Below are 16,276 nucleotides of genomic sequence, written 5' to 3'. Positions count from 1 at the left end.
TGACTTGGGGTCCCCACCCGCAAGAGCAGATCAGGGCCCCCCCCAGGCATCCTCCCCTGCTGCAGCCCTGGGACCCCCACCAGATCCCAGAGAGAGAGGGGGGAGACTCACCAGATCCCAGGAGGGGAGAGCGAGGCAGCCCTTGCAGGAGAGACACCCAAGCAGGGAAGGACGGGGGGGGGGCCTTGGAGCTGGAGGACCTGCCCCCCTTTGCTTCCTGTCCTCTCTAGGAAGGCAGCTCGGTTCCCTTTAACCCTTGCAATGCAGAGTCCATCCTGCTCAGCCCTCTCTCTCATAATCTTATTATTTGTTATTCATTGGGGGGGGCAGCTGCCCCCCGGCTCCGCCCATGCCCAGATATCCTTTTGGGGGTGAGGCACTTGGCTGGACTCTGAGCATCTCCCTCCCTTGGCCAGAAACCAGAGGAAGAGCTTGCAGGGAAAAGGGCTTTGCAGGAGGCAAGGAAGCTCCTCCTGGAATTCAGGAGCGGAGAGATAGGAGGGGATCCCAGGGTCATCTAGTCCAACCCAAAGCAAGAGGGGGCCGGGTCTAGTTCCCTAAACAGGCAGCCCTGTTTAATAGCTTATTGTATTTTAGTGTTTTATTGGAAGCCGCCCAGAGTGGCTGGGGAAACCAGATGGGCAGGGTATAAAGAATGATGATGATGATGATGATTACAACCCCCAGCAGTGCAGGAATCTCAGCTAAAGCATCCATGGCAGATGGCCGTCTGATCTCTGCTGAGAAACCTCCCAGGAAGGAGAGTCCCCCACCTCCCAAGGGAGACCTTTCCCCTGCCCAGCTGCTCTTAGATGTCCCTCAAGGCAGCGGGTCCTGAGTTCGAGCCCTGCTGAAACAATCGCACTGGCCACCAAGGAGGAACCAAGCAAAGTTCAACATAAATAAATCCTATTCTCATCATTTACTATACAGCGGAAAGGAGCAGCCAAGCATACTAGGACTCAATTTCTTGACTTTAAGAAAGCCAACTTCATAAAACTTAGGGAAGTGCTGGGTGAGATCCCATGGACAGTAATACTAAAAGGAATGGGAGTTCATGATGGCTGGGAGTTTGTTAAGAGGGAGATAGTAAAAGCACAACTTCAGGCAATACCAATGAGACAGAATCATGGAAGGTGCCTAAAGAAGCCAGGGTGGCTTTCTAAATAACTTTTAACTGAGTTAAGATTAAAAAAGGATGTGTACAAAAAATGGAAAAGGGGGGAAACCACCAAAGAGGAATTCAAACAAATAGCCAGCACGTGTAGACACAAAGTCAGAAAAGCTAAAGCACAGAATGAACTCAGGCTTGCTAGAGAGGTTAAAAGCAACAAAAAAGGCTTTTATGGGTATGTTCGTAGCAAAAGGAAGAACAAAGAAACAGTGGGGTCACTCAGAGGAGAAGATGGTGAAATGCAAACAGGGGACACAGAAAGGGCTAAATTCCTCAATGCCTTCTTTGCCTCAGTCTTCTCCGATAAAGAAAACAATGCCCGACCTGAAGAATTTGGAGCAAATGATTCAACAGAGGAAACACAGCCCAGAATAACTAAGGAGATAGTCCAAGAATACTTGGCTAGTTTAGATGTATTCTTTTTTTTAATGATATTTATTAAAAGTTTAATAGTTACAGAAAAAAGAGACAATAAAAAGTTAAAAAGTAAAACAAAACAATACCTTACAGTACATCAAAAACAAAAACAAAAAACAATACAACAAAGCAACCAGAAAAACGAAAACATTTAAAAACACATCCAATATTCCATATCTTTACCTTTCATTTACTTGCTTCAACGACCTCCTCACACCTCCCTTTTTTTGTATTCTAGTTCAAACTAGCTATTTCAGCAAATCCTTTCCATCTTTCTCAATCTTTGTTCTTTAGTTTATCTTAACACAATCTAACCTTAAATTTTCCACTTTGGCCCATTAACAATTATTTTTACTTAATTCTTTATAACATTTCTGCTAAAGCCATATAACTTCATTCCAGCATCCTTCTAACATTCCTTATTTTTGCACAGAGTAGTCTCTGTGGAAAAAGAAGAGATAGGAAGGTGCTGAAGGGATCAACCCACGGAAGGCCACTGGGCCAGATGGGGTAGCTGGAAGGGTACTGAGAGACTGTGCAGATCAACTAGCAGGAGTTTTCACTGGGATTTTAAATTGATCCCTAGCCCAGGCTATTGTTCCATCCTGCCTAAAGTCCTCTACTATCGTTCCAATAGCAAAAAAATCTAACCCAGAAGATCTGAATGACTTTCGTCCAGTAGCACTCACACCTATAATCATGAAGTGCTTTGAAAAGCTGGTACGAAATTATGTCATTGCCTGCCTACCAGAGGGACTGGACACATTCCAATTTGCTTATAAAACAAAAAGATCGACAGAGGACGCTGTGGCGATTGCCCTCCATGCCGTTCTTGCACATTTGGAGCGGCGGGGGGGGGGGGGGTTATGCCAGACTGCTTTTTTTAGATTTCAGCTTGGCATTTAATACCATTCTACCACAACGTCTGGTGTCTAAACTGGAAGATCTGGGGCTTCTGTTATCACTTTGTGGGTGGATATTGTACTTTTTGTCAGACCACGCCCAGAGGGTTCGGTTGGGCCCTTATACCTCTAATATGCTTAAGACTAACACAGGAACACCACAGGGATGCGTACTCAGCCCGCTCCTTTATATTCTCTACATGTACGATTGTGCCGCTGCTCACCCTAGTAATAGGGTTGTCAAATTTGCAGATGACACAACCGTGATTGGGCTCATCTCTGAAAGGGAGGGTGAAACGGACTATAGAGATGAGGTGGAGCGGCTGACAGAGTGGTGCAGAGCTAACAACTTGCTCATAAATACAAGGAAGACAAAGGAGCTTGTGGTGGACTTCAGGAGACAGAAGAGCAATGGCCAGCCACTTTTGATTGATGGGGTCTGTGTGGAGAGGGGAACAACGTTCAGATTTTTGGGCATTTAATTACAAGAGGATCTGTCCTGGAGCGTCAACGCAAGGGGGCTTGTGAAGAAGGCACAGCAGAGACTGTACTTTTTGAGAATTCTAAGGAAAAACCATCTTCCGCAGAAATTGCTGCTTGCCTTCTATCCCTGTGCCATTGAGAGCGTGCTCACTTAGGGCTTATGTGTGTGGTACGGAAGCTGTACTACCCAGGACAGGATGGCGTTGTGCAGAGTTGTGAAGGCAGCAGAGAGCATTGTTGGCTGCCCACTCTCCACCTTAGAGCAGATTTATGCCACGAGGTGCCATAGGAAGGCCCTGGACATAGTAAAAGATCCATCGCATCCTGGTCACTGTCTCTTTGAGCTCCTGCCGTCGGGACGGAGATACAGGACGATGAAGACAAGAACGAGCCGTCTTAAGAACAGCTTCTTCTCCAGAGCGATCTCGGCCCAGAATGGGAAGCCTGGACTTTGAAAGTCATCTAATCTTCCTTGCTGTACTATACGGTATTGTTTAATTAGTGTTTTTATGGAGCAGTCAAGTAATTTCGTTGTCCCCGAGAGGGGGCAATGACAATAAAGATATTATTATTATTATTATTATTATTATTATTATTATTATTATTATTATTATATTTCTGTAAATATACTTTGAATTTTTTCCGATCATTTTCCACCGACTCTTCTCCCTGGTCTCGGATTCTGCCAGTCATTTCCGCCAATTCCATGTAGTCCATCACCTTCATCTGCCATTCTTCCAGGGTGGGTAGATCTTGCGTCTTCCAATACTATGCAATGCATAGTCTTGCTTCTGGTTTCTTCAGAAAGGTATATTTCAATACCTTTTTCATTTCATTATAAATCATCTCCCAGAAAGCCTTAATCCTTGGGCACGTCCACCAAAGGTGAAAGAATGTACCTTCAGTCTCATTACATTTCCAGCATTTATTATCGGGCAAATGGTAGATTTTTGCAAGCTTGACTGGTGTTATGTACCACCTGTAGATCATTTTCATTAAATTCTCTTTCGAGGCATTACATGCCGTAAACTTCATACCTGTGGTCCATAACTGTTCCCAGTCAGCCATCATAATGTTATGTCCAACATCTTGTGCCCATTTAATCATAGCAGATTTCACCGTTTCATCCTGAGTATTCCATTTCAACAGCAAGTTATACATTCTTGACAAATTTTTATCCTTAGGGTCTAACAATTCCGTTTCCAATTTTGATTTTTCCACCTGGAAGCCTAGTTTTTTGTTCAAATTATATGCCTCCTGTCAGGGAGAGGCAAACGGGAAAAGATGAAAGGACAGAAACCAGCAGCTATAGGGAGCCTAAAGAGATCATCAGCAGCTTGTCGTCTGACAGTCAGTCTGACGTAGAGGGGGAGGAGGATGAGCCTGGGACAAGTCATGCTGTACACAGAGGAAGTAAGGGGAGGAGTTTTCACAGAATTGCATGCTGAGTGCGGAAAAGGAGGAAGTAACATTAGAGGGAGCAACTGTTAATGGAAACACTGGAGATGTACGTTTGAACTTTGTCAAATAAATCAATTGTTTGGAACTGGCTGGGAGTCTTATCTATGGCCAGCTGGACAGCACTAAGCCTCTGACAGCTTGCTCCCTCTCATCATATTTTTTCTGCTGGAAAGCTGGTGGAGAAGGAAACAGCTTCGACATGGAGAAGGAACTGTTGGAATTGAAAAAGTGAAATGTCGCTCTGGAACAAAGATCCCAAGACCTGCAGAGTCGTTTGGAAGAAGCCCGGACTGCTCAGAGAGGAACCCAAGGTGGGCTATCGGCAGATGGGGGCAGGTGCGTGTGGGTGGAACGGTTCCAGGGAGACACGGAAAGTTACTTGAATTTCAAAACAGAGATGAAATATTTTCTGGAACTGGAAGCAGATAAGTTTCAGAACGATGCAGCAAAGGTTGCTCACATCATTAGACATCTGGGAGGAGGGGCTCGAAGCTGGATCAAACAGTTAATAGCCTTGGGGAATGAAGCCCTCAGAAATGAAGCCAAATTTTGGCAAGCAATGGATTTTATCTATGCAGATCAGAGTTTAATTGACAGAACGCAGGAGGAGCTGCTGGCTTTGAGACAACGCAAATCCACCGTACGCAGTTTGCTATGCTTGTACAGAAACTGGGTTTGGATTTAGAGGCTGAACCAGTACAAGCGATATTTAAAAATGGACTTAATCCATAAATTAAGGACGAGCTGGCAAGGGGGCCACGACCTAAAAATATGGACGAATTAACAAAGGCTGCTCTTGGGGTGGGTTTGAGACAAGAAGCCAGATGGAGGGAAAGGAAGCAAGGCAGAGAGCTGAGTTTCCATGGTGACCGCATTGGACACCCCAAAGCAAGCATAATGTTGAAGGTGGTGCTAGAACTCCCAAATGGACAGACGGTGGAGGAGTTGGCGTTAATTGGTTCTGGGGCCTCAGCCTCCTTTTTCAGCAAGGAGTTTGCAGTGCGACACCAACTGAACCTGAGGCCTTTGGATTTTCCGCTGCAAGTGACAACAATTGATGGAAGAGAACTGCTGGGGGGTGAAGCGACGCATCAAACACCCCCAATGCGAATATGGGTGGCCACACACTCTGAGGTCATCACTTTTCACGTTTTCACGTGGCCACACTGGCGGGGCCACCTATCATATTGGGCATGAGCTGGTTGGTGTTGCACGATCCGATGGTTTCCTGGCACCAACGGTCCCTGACGTTTGGCTCGACGCACTGCATGGAGAACTGCCTAGCCCAAGGGCTAGATCATCAAAGCGAGGGCAGAAGGGCAGCAGCATGCAGAGCGGGGACGAGTGAGATTCCGTCGTGTTACAGGGATCTACAGGAGGTATTCAGCGAGAAAGAGGCAGATGCATTGCCACCCCATCGACCGTATGACTGTCAAATCAACCTGGTACCAAGGGCCACATGGCCAGTGGGGAAAACCTATTCCATGTCGGAGGGAGAGCTCAAGGACCTGAAAGAGTTTATTGAGAAAAACCTGAGAAGGGGTTTTATCAGGGAGTCCAAGGCTGCAGGCGGGAGTCCCGTGTTTTTCGTTGACAAGAGATCGACGAAAGAGCGACGCCTAGTGGTGGACTTTAGAATTTTGAACAGCCAGACGGAACCAGTGGCCTTCCCGATGCCAAGAATCGACGATGTTTTGGCACGGGTGCGGAAGGGGAAGATTTTCACCAAACTGGATCTCGAAGGGGCTTACAACTTTATCAGAGTACGAGAAGGCGATGAGTGGAAGACCACCATGTTCACCCCGATGGGGGCGTTTGAGTATTTAGTCATGCCCTTCGGTCTGCAGTGCGGAAGTCACTGTTTCCTAAGCCTCTGACACCTCCATTATTTGATAATAATGGAGGCAGTCTCGCACTCTGTTTTTAAATTTTTCAAAACTCTGCAATTTTAATCTATCTCCCTCTTGTTCCAGAATTTCTCAATACTTCAGCCATTTGGCCTCCATATTGAGTTTTTTCTGAGCCTTTGCTTCCATTGGTGACAGCCATCTCAGAATTTTATTCTCTAACAAGTCCTTATATCTTATCCAGACATTAAACAATACTTTTCTAACAATATGGTTTTTAAAAGCTTTTTGTGCTTTAATCTTGTCATACCATAGATATGCATGTCAACCAAATACATTGTTGAAACCTTCCAAATCCAACACATCAGTGTTTTCAAGAAGCATCCATTCTCTCAGCCAGCAAAAAGTGGCTGATTCATAGTAAAGTTTAAGGTCTGGCAGGGCAAATCCACCTCTTTCTTTAGCATCAGTTAATATCTTAAATTTTATACGAGGCTTCTTGGCCTGCCAGACAAATCTAGAGATATCTCTCTGCCACTTCTTGAAACAGTCCATTTTGTCCAAAATTTGCAATGTTTGAAACAGAAACAGCATCCTTGGCAATACATTCATTTTTATCACAGATATTCGGCCTAACAGTGATAACGTCAAATTTGACCATATTTCTAAATCCTTTTTCACTTCAGTCCAACATTTTTCATAGTTATCCATAAATAAATTCACGTTCTTAGCAGTCATGTTAACTCCTAGATATTTCACTTTCTTAACCAATGTTAATCCTGTCTCCTTCTGAAACTTATCTCTCTCGATCACAGTTAGATTTTTCTCTAAAACCTTAGTTTTCATCTTATTCATCTTAAAACCTGCCACCTGACCAAATTCTTGAATCAATTCCAGTACTCTTTTAGTACTAGATTCTGGCTCCTGTAGAGTCAATACCAAATCATCAGCAAATGCTTTCAGTTTGTACTGTTTGGCTCCCACTTGTATACCTTTAACCAATTGGTCCTTTCTAATCATATTTAGCAAAACCTCCAGGACCGATATAAAAAGCAATGGAGAGATTGGGCAACCTTGTCGTGTTCCTTTCTCAATCTTAAATTCTTCCGTCACTACGTTGTTCACAATTAATTTAGCCTTCTGTTCTGAATAAATTGCACCTATACCATTTCCAAAACCTTGGCCAACCCCTATCCCCTGTAGATTCTTCCTCATAAAACTCCAAGAAATATTGTCAAAGGCTTTCTCCGCGTCCCCAAATATCAGAACTGCTTTAGTATTGATCTTCACTTGTAGTTTTTCTAAAATATTAATTATGTTCCTCGTATTGTCAGACAAGTGTCTGTCCAGGAGAAAGCCCGCTTGATCTTTATGAATTTCTTCTGCTAACACCTTTTTTAGTCTTTTAGCCAAAATATCTGCAAAAATTTTATAATCCACATTAAGCAGAGATATGGGTCGGTAGTTCTTAAGCTGTGTCTTTTCAGTCTCTGTTTTCGGTATAAGTGTAATATACGCTTCCTTCCACGACTCTGGGGCCCTTTTCCCTTCCAATATTTCATTACACACTTTCTTTAAAGGTTGTATTAGCCATTCTTTCAGAGATCTGTAATATCTTGAAGTCAGTCCATCCGGTCCTGGAGATTTACCCAATTGCATGTTCTGAATGGCCCCTTCTACTTCCTGCTCCGTTATTTTATAGTTCAGCATTAACTTTTTTTCCTGGAAGATTTTTTTTGTAGTCCATTAATTTTCAAAAATTTATCAATATCCATTTCTTTCTGCGTCTCCTGTGTATATAATTGTTTTAAATACCTTTGGAAACACTTTCTAATTTCCACTGGGTTCTGTATATTCTTTCCTTCCACTTCCAGATTCGTAATGGTATTAAGTTTTTGTCTTTTTTTATTTGCCAAGCCAACAGTTTTCCACACTTATTTGCTGATTCAAATGTCTTTTGTCTCATCTGTTTAATCTTCCATTCTATTTCCTGATTCATCATTTTCATATATTGTACTTGATATAACTTTATCTCTTTCAAAATCTCCTGCGACTTTGGTTTCACCCTCAGTTTCTTCTCTCCTTCCTTTATTTTCCCCAGGATTTTATCTTTTTTCTCATTTCGAATTCTCTTCTTAATTGCATTCTGTTGTATCAAAAATCCTCTCATGAACGCTTTGCTTGCATCCCAGATTACTCTTTTTTCCACCATAGTGTTCATATTTATCTCAAAGTAGTCTCTCAAAGTTTTTTGGGCCTTCTTAGTAAATTCTTCATTCCTGAACAAAGTGTCATTCATCCTCCATCTAAAAGAACCAATTGACATCAGTTTCATTTCCATCTTGACAGCATTATGGTCGGAGCAAATTTCCACTTTACTAGTCTTCGGAACCAGTCCTCTAGTTACCCAAATTTGGTCAATTCTTGTCCATGTCATTTTAGCCTCAGAGAAGAAGGTTCCCTCTCTTCCCAGGGGGTTCTTTGTTCACCAAATATCAACTAAATCCATATTTTCAGTCATATCAAAGAAAGTTTTTGGTAGTCTACCATCCTTGGTAACTACCTGCCTCTGTGCCTTGTCCATATTTGTGGATACCACTCCATTCATATCCCCCATCATGATCACATTGTAATCCAAATAGTCCATCAGGGTCTCATGCAGTTTTTTGTTTAAAAGAGTGACTTTCCCTCATTTGGTGCATAAACTCCTACTATCAAAAATTTCTCTCCTTGTATTTGAATTTCAATTGCCACAAATCTTCCTTGGTCATCTTTAAATATAAATTTCGGTGATAAGCTCTCCTTTGCATAGATCACTACTCCTCTTTTTTTAACTTTGTCCGATGAAATAAACTCTTGACCCAGTCTTTTGTTAATCAATACTTTTCTATGTAGCCTTATCACATGTGTTTCCTGTAAACAAATCAAGTCCAATTGTTCCTTTTTTAATAAATGAAAGACTCTTTTCCTTTTTTGAGGGGAGTTAAGACCATTAGTATTCCAGCTTAATAGTTGCAAAGCCATGATGTAGTTATTCTGCTTTTCCTCCAACTGCACCAAGTGTTTGTTTTTGTTCTGTCGGTGGTGTTGTCACTTTCTCTGAGCAGTCCAATCCAAAGGGTAATGTAGCAATGTCTAGTATTCCTCTTTTTAGTAGTCCTTTGCCCAACACTTTTTGTTTTGGTCCTCTGTCGGTCGGTTCTCTGTTCAATGCTCTTAACTCTTCACCAGATTCTTTCTGTAAGTCTTCTCCGTGATGTTTCAAAAATCGTTCTTTGTCGTCCACTGATCTTATTTTTATCTTTCTTCCTTTGAAACTAAAAGATAGGCCTTGGGGAAATTCCCACCAAAAAATAATTCTGTTACTTCTCAACAGGGCAACCAAATCTCCGTAATTGGACCTAAGGTCCAAAAGATGTTTCAGAATATCTTTAAATATCTCCACTCTTGATTGATGTATTTCCAAGGTCTTCTGAAAGTGCAGGCTCAAAATCTTGTCTCTCTCCTCTTTTGTTTGGAGGGTAATCAAACAGTCTCTCACCCTGTTCTCCCCCCCCCCTTCCAAGCCTGAAAGCACTCACTATCTTAAATTCTTCCTTCTCCAAATCTGAAGCCCAAAAGTCTGCAAATTCCTGCGAAAGAAAATCAATCAGACTATCCTTCTCTAATTCAGGCACAGCCCTGATCCTCAAGTTCGTTTGTTTCTCCTTCAATTCGATCATAGATAGCATCGACCTGTGGTCCTCAAGTTGCCTATGTATGGGTGGTATCTTCTCCTCTACAGCAGCTGCTTTTTCCTTAGCTTCTTCAGCTGTCTGTCGGGTCAAAGTAGATTCCTGTAACAATTTCTCAATAGTTTCTGTATTGGTATTCACCTTCTGTCCCAAATTATTAATGCTTTTATAGTGTTTTGATCAATTTTACTTGATGCTTCGACCACTTGTTTACTTAACTTTTCCAATGATTCATTTATCTTACCTAATGCAAGTGCTAAAACATCTTCAGATGCCATACCCTTTGACTTAGACTGTACAGATGCAGCCCCTGATGGTGCAGAAGGGCCAGATACTGATACTCTTCACTTCCCAGACCTCAGTGTTTTGTCTTGAAGCAAATCTACTTTTTCTTTTCCATCTGCCATAACACTTTAGCTGAGAACCAAGGTCAATCCCACAGCCACAATTTGTTATGAAGTGGAAAATTCCCCTGGCCCAGTTGTTGTAACAATTTCAAAAACTTCCTCTAGGGGGGACACAGTAGCAGTCAGTAGTAGTTGCATTACAAAGTAACACTTTTTTTAAAGCCCTCATTCATAAAGTAAAAGACGACTTCAGTTTCAGTTACTTTCCAGTTACTTCTAAGATCAGGAGGAGACAGCCAGAAGCAATGTATCTCCCTTACAGAGCTCACTGTCAAAAAGTAGACTATTCACAAACAGTGCATTTCACAGTACGGCAGTCTTATTGTCCATTGGCAGCCTGTTCCCGGGTTTTGAGCAGTAGATATTAATTTCCTTCCCTCTCTCTTGCAGGCAAATATAGTTCAAACCTCTCCCCCCTCTTCTCCTGCAACCCAGGGAGGAGTTCACTTGTTTTAATGTTGGGATTTTAGTCATTCCCAGTCAACTTCCAAAGCTTTAGCTTGCGGCTTCTTTGCTTTGGTCTATTTACAAGAAACGGAAGGCGGACTTCCTGTTTATACCTCCCCGCTTCGGTGCCGAATTAATCCTTTTTTTTCTTCAATTTTTCAATTTATCCTACTCACGGGTAGTTGCTTTGTAGTCGAATTGTCCCAGGAAAAAGTCAGCGCTCTCCGGTAACGGCTGTGCGGCTTCGCTCCGCAGAAGAAGCAGTCGACTCACAGCACCGCGCCACTCATCCCGCTTCACTCCGGAGCCCGTGATCGGGTTTCCTTACGAGTTGGGGGGCGCAAAAGGTGCCCGCCGAGTCCCACGCTCACAGGCTTCACCTGCCTGTGATTTTTAGAGGGTCCCCGCTTCGCCGTAGCAGTACAGACCCGATTGCTGCAGTGGCCTCCGTGGGGAGCTGCCCTGGGAGACACTGGGAAACTGGTCCCCAATGCAGCAGCCAGACTATGGGCTGGGATCCCTCTCTTTATCCCTGGCCTTTCTCTCCCACCTTTCCTTCCATCCTCCCTCCCCGTGGTTCTTTTTTGGGGGGGGGTGTCTAGTCCACCTCCTCATCCAGCTTTGGAAAACCATTTGCACGTTTCCTCTGTTGTGCAATGGGACTCCTTTGTTTAAAGAAGGAGATTTTGGGGGAGAGTCATTGTTTTTCTGAAGGGGGGGGCGGAAGGCCAAATGATTTTGGGATCCTCTGATCTGCAGGAAGGAGAGCTTGGCAGACCTGGCCCCTCCCTGGCAGGACCCTCTCCCCCCCTGACTTGGGGTCCCCCCTCTGCAGGAGCAGATCAGCCCCCCCGGCCTCCTCCCCTGCTGCAGCCCTGGGACCCCCACCAGATCCCCTACGCTGTTGCACGGGCACCATACTTGGCTCCAAACCCCATAAATGGAGGTGCCTTTCTCCTTTCCCTACGTCCATTCGCTAGAATAAATCGACCGGGCGAAGGTAAGCCCAAACCGCCTTATGTCTCCCTTTCGCTATACCCACTGTATTGTTTCCATTAGTAGACCGTGTATACAGACATTTTGTATCTCTTGAATGGGTGCGTTCTACCCAATCAGAACCATGCATTCGTCTTTGCAGAGCTAGCTCAGCGAGCTCCTGCACACCTCATTTAACCTCTTGACAAGCTGCTGACGGCTCTCCGCTGGGAGAACAATGGAATCGAAACTTGTGAACCCATAAAAGTGTCAAATCTCGCTGCAATGTATCTATTTTGTTTCCGATCTCAATTATCAATATAAAATGGACTAAAATCTTTAGAAATTCGCATAAAATCAACCACAACTCCGATTTTCTTGCTTCTGGTGCCAATCGGCTCAGTTTCTCTAGGAGTCCATGACACCTCCCCTGTCTTCCATAATCCCTCAAGCGAAGTGTCACGTACTCTCAGGAAGAGTCTAATCCTGTCAAATCACTCTGCCAAGCCTTTCCTCCGGGCAATGCCAGGTGGCAGACTATGCATACATGGACCACTGTTTTCTCATCACCGGTACTCAGGATGTGCTTATCTGCACATATCTCCAGCTCTGCATATTCCCCCTCCCTCCTCCACATGTTAATCCGGTGTAACCCAACCTCTTCCTAATGTATTCGTGATGTAATCTGTGTAACCCAACCTCTCCTTAATGTATTCATGATGTAACTGGGATGTATTTTGCACTGTATTCTGGGACATGGAGGGAAGTTTCAAAAGTTCATGTCACCCCTTTCTTGCTGTTCAATCTCGCCTTGAACCTGTTGCGCAATAAACTTGGATCTTCTGCAGCTTGCTCCTGTCTCCGGCTGAGCTCATTTTCCTCCGCAGGGACCCGCGGACTTAGTCCGACGAGCTGGGTGGCAGAGCAGCCTCGCACCCAGATTTTACCGTAACAGAAGGCAGCTCGGTTCCCTTTAACCCTTGCAAGGCCAGTCCCTCCAGCTCAGCCCTCTCTCGCTCTCTCCCAGAATTGGGCTCTGAGAAGAGAAGCCTCCCTGGCAAAGACCCTGATGCTGGGAAAGAGAGGGGGGTCCCGGGGGGGGGGACAAAGAGGAGGACACGACAAAGGAAGAAGAGGGACCTTGCGGCCTGGGAAGCCGGAAACCTCATCCTGTCCTCTCTAGGAAGGCAGCTCGGTTCCCTTTAACCCTTGCAAGGCCAGTCCCCCCAGCTCAGCCCTCTCTCACTCTCTCCATCCTTGCACAATCCCAGAATCGGGCTCTGAGCTGCAACCTCATGAGAAGAGAAGCCTCCCTGGAAAAGACCCTGATGCTGGGAAAGACAGGAGGCCTGGCGTGGCGAAGAGGCGGGAAGACTAAAGAAGAACCTTGCTGCCTGGGAAGCCAGAAACTCATCCTGGCCTCTCTAGGAAGGCAGCTCGGTTCCCTTTAACCCTTGCAGTGCCGAGTCCCCCCAGCTCAGCCCCCCCTTGCATTGCACACTCACTTAGCCAGGGCAGAACTCTGATTTCTATTCATTTCTGTTCTTTTTAATGGCTCTAAGGGGGCAGCTGCCCCCTGGCTCAGCCTATGGCAAGATGTGCTTTTGGGGGGGATTTTGGCTCTTGGCTGGGCTCTGTGTTCAATAGTGGGTAGACGATGCAGCGATTTCTCCAAAGCAGCTCTTTATTTGTAAGCTGGAACAGAACTGGACAGCAAACAGCTCAGCTGGCCGGCTTTTATAGGCTGTCAACATTGTAGCAGCAACACCGCAGGGCTTCCCGCCTAAAGTAACTGACGTGGACCTGAGTGAAAACTATATACAGTGATACCTCAGGTTACAAACGCATCAGGTTGCAGACGCCTCAGGTTACAGACTCCCCCAACCCAACAAAAGTACCTTGGATTAAGAACTTTGCTTCAGGATGAGAACACAAATCGTGCTCCAGCGGCGTGACGGCAGCAGGAGGCCCCATTAGCTAAAGTGGTGCTTCAGGTTAAGAACAGTTTCAGGTTAAGAACGGACCTCCGGAACAAATTAGGTTCTTAACCCGAGGTACCACTGTACACGATATTCCTGGTGGCCAATACATAACACTCTGAGCATCTCCTTCCATTGGCCGGAAACCAGAGGAAGATCTTGCAGGGAAAAGGGCTTTGCAGGAGGCAAGGAAGCTCCTCCTGGAATTCAGGAGTGAAGAGATAGGAGGGGATCCCAGGGTCATCTAGTCCAACCCCCAGCAATGCAGGAATCTCAGCTAAAGCATCCATGGCAGATGGCCGTCCGATCTCTGCTTGGAAACCTCCAAGGAAGGAGAGCCCCCCACCTCCCAAGGGAGACCTTTCCCCTGCCCAACTGCTCTTAGATGTCCCTCAAGGCAGCGGGTCCTGGGTTCCAGCACTGCTTAAATAATGGCGCTGGCTACCAAGGAGGAACCGAGCGAAGTTCAAAATAAATAAATCCTATTCTCATCTTGAATCAATCATTAAAAACTTCCCTGAACAGGGCTGCCTTCAGGAGTCTTCTACACGTCAGAGAGTTGTTTATTTCTTTGACATCCGATGGGAGGGCGTTCCACAGAAGAGGCGCCACCACCGAGAAGGCCCTTTGCCTATCATGTTGTAAGCTGCCTTGAGCATTGCTTTAACGATATAAGGGTTACAAATAAAATAAAATGATGATGATGAAGATTGAACAAATGTCTACAATTTCCCACAGGCTACTTTGTGCGAGGGAAACTGCAATCCAGGGAGTCTCTGGCAAGAGATAATCAGATAAGGAAAGCTTTATTTACAAAAAAAAGAGAATGGTGAAACAAAGTGAAGACAGGAGATGTGTTCTTTCAGGTAGAAGTTAACTTACTACTTCAGCTAAATGTCTCAGGATTAAACATAGTTCTGCAGGCACAGCTTCTCTTCAACTCCCTCCTCTCAAAATCAGTTGTCACACTTCAGGGAGATGTTCAGGTTTCCAGAATAGGTGGTGAAAGGCTGAACTCCCTTTCTGCTGCTTCTCTCTCATCCCCTCCCTTAGTTATGAGGGGTCTTTCCGTGAGGTACTTTTGACACAGCCCAGCTTCCTTCACAGCGAGGGGCCACTTTTCCTCGGTTCCCCTGAGGTATTTTCCTTTGTATGCCAGACCCAGGGGATCCTCTCAGCCCTTGCCACGGACTCCGGAATCTCCTTTTCCTAGAAGATCTCTCTCCTCCTGACTGGAAGGAGACCCCAGAAGAAGAAGATTTGAGTCTTCCCACAGCTTCTCCCTCCAGCTTCACTCCCTCCAGACGCTCAACATGGTCTCCCCATCTCAGCTGTGAGGCTCCTTCCTCTGGCTCCATAGATATTCTCCTCAGAGCGGAGGATCCACTCAGATCAGAGCCACTTCTCCCTCCCTCCAACCCCTCCGACTCTCTCTCCCCCCAAACTGTCTCATGTGGAGACTTGTTCCAAAGTGGCAGAAGGCCAGCAAGAGTCCCATCTGGATGCCTCTAACCACTGAGCCAGCTGGCCATTGAGAGCTGTTAACGGAGTAATCCGAGGGCTCCCTTGGACAAAAACAAAGACACCAACCAGGATAACCTGGAGCAAAACAGCAGCCTGTAGGTTACTAATCCCCCAAACTACACCCTTAAGACTACATCACAACTACATCACAAAAAGGAGGGGTTGAGGGAGGAGTTGTGGAGGTAACCTGAGTGTCCTGTCACCTGGCTGTTTCCCCCTTTTCCCCTCCCCATGAGTATTTTCCAGGTGACAGAGGGGAGTTTGCAGTTTCCTGTCCCCAGAGGGAAGAGCTGATCATTGTCCTTTGTTCCAGTCCGGGCTGAATCCACTCCCATATGCAAGTTCTTTGTGATCTTGATGGTCTTCTGTCTAGGACCCTCAGGGTTGGCATAGCAACTGGGCAGGGCTCCTGTGGATGTGCTGGTATGCTGAAGGGATTATGGCTGCCCTGTATCAAACCTTCCCCATTTTGTAGTCCTTCCTTCATGGAGTAAAATAAAAGTGGAACGGTGCAGATCCGATGTATGGTTGATTTTCTATGAATTTATAACAGAAGCGTAGCGTATGTAGTGTGTGAGTGTGTGTGAAGTTTGTACAAACTGAATGATTGGCGGGGGGGGGGGGGGTTCCTGCGACAGAGCCACTGCCAGTCCAGGATTCCCCTAGCCAAAGTGGGCCTGCCAAACTAGGCCAGAGATGAGGACCCCGCCCAAAAAATCTTAGCCAGCCTCTGTCTGCATCAGGATGTCAAGACCCGGCATGTGGCGGCTGCAAAAGAGGCAAATGTCATGCTAGGGGTCCTTAGCAAAGGAATTGAGCAGAAAACTGCCAGGATCATGATGCCGTCATGTATGGATGGCAGCTATGGATCACTATGGATGGTGGCTAGCAGACTGAGGCTGAATCCCGACAAGACAGAAGTCCTG

The 16,276-nt window shown here is 45.5% G+C and overlaps 1 protein-coding gene across 4 annotated transcripts in view; it reads right to left on the bottom strand.

Moving 5' to 3' along the window:
- LOC309369177 (uncharacterized protein) overlaps nt 1-16,276 on the bottom strand; it is a 111,776-nt gene that overhangs the window by 19,325 nt on the left and 76,175 nt on the right. The window contains exon 2 of one of the 4 annotated variants that reach the window (XM_081909931.1): nt 14,709-15,425. The exons of 1 other annotated variant lie outside the window; for it this stretch is intronic. The gene's annotated coding sequence lies outside the window, so the exon portion shown is untranslated. Of the gene's footprint in view, nt 1-14,708; nt 15,445-16,276 lie in introns of those variants that run through there. 2 more of the 4 variants (XM_081909930.1, XM_081909932.1) reach the window with 2 other exon arrangements.

Source organism: Podarcis melisellensis (assembly GCF_964234715.1).
Source record: "Podarcis melisellensis genome assembly, chromosome: 4".
In the NCBI taxonomy this organism is placed as follows: domain Eukaryota; kingdom Metazoa; phylum Chordata; class Lepidosauria; order Squamata; family Lacertidae; genus Podarcis; species Podarcis melisellensis.
The sequence above is the reverse complement of the archived record's forward strand: the minus strand, read 5'-3'. Positions and strand labels throughout refer to the sequence as shown.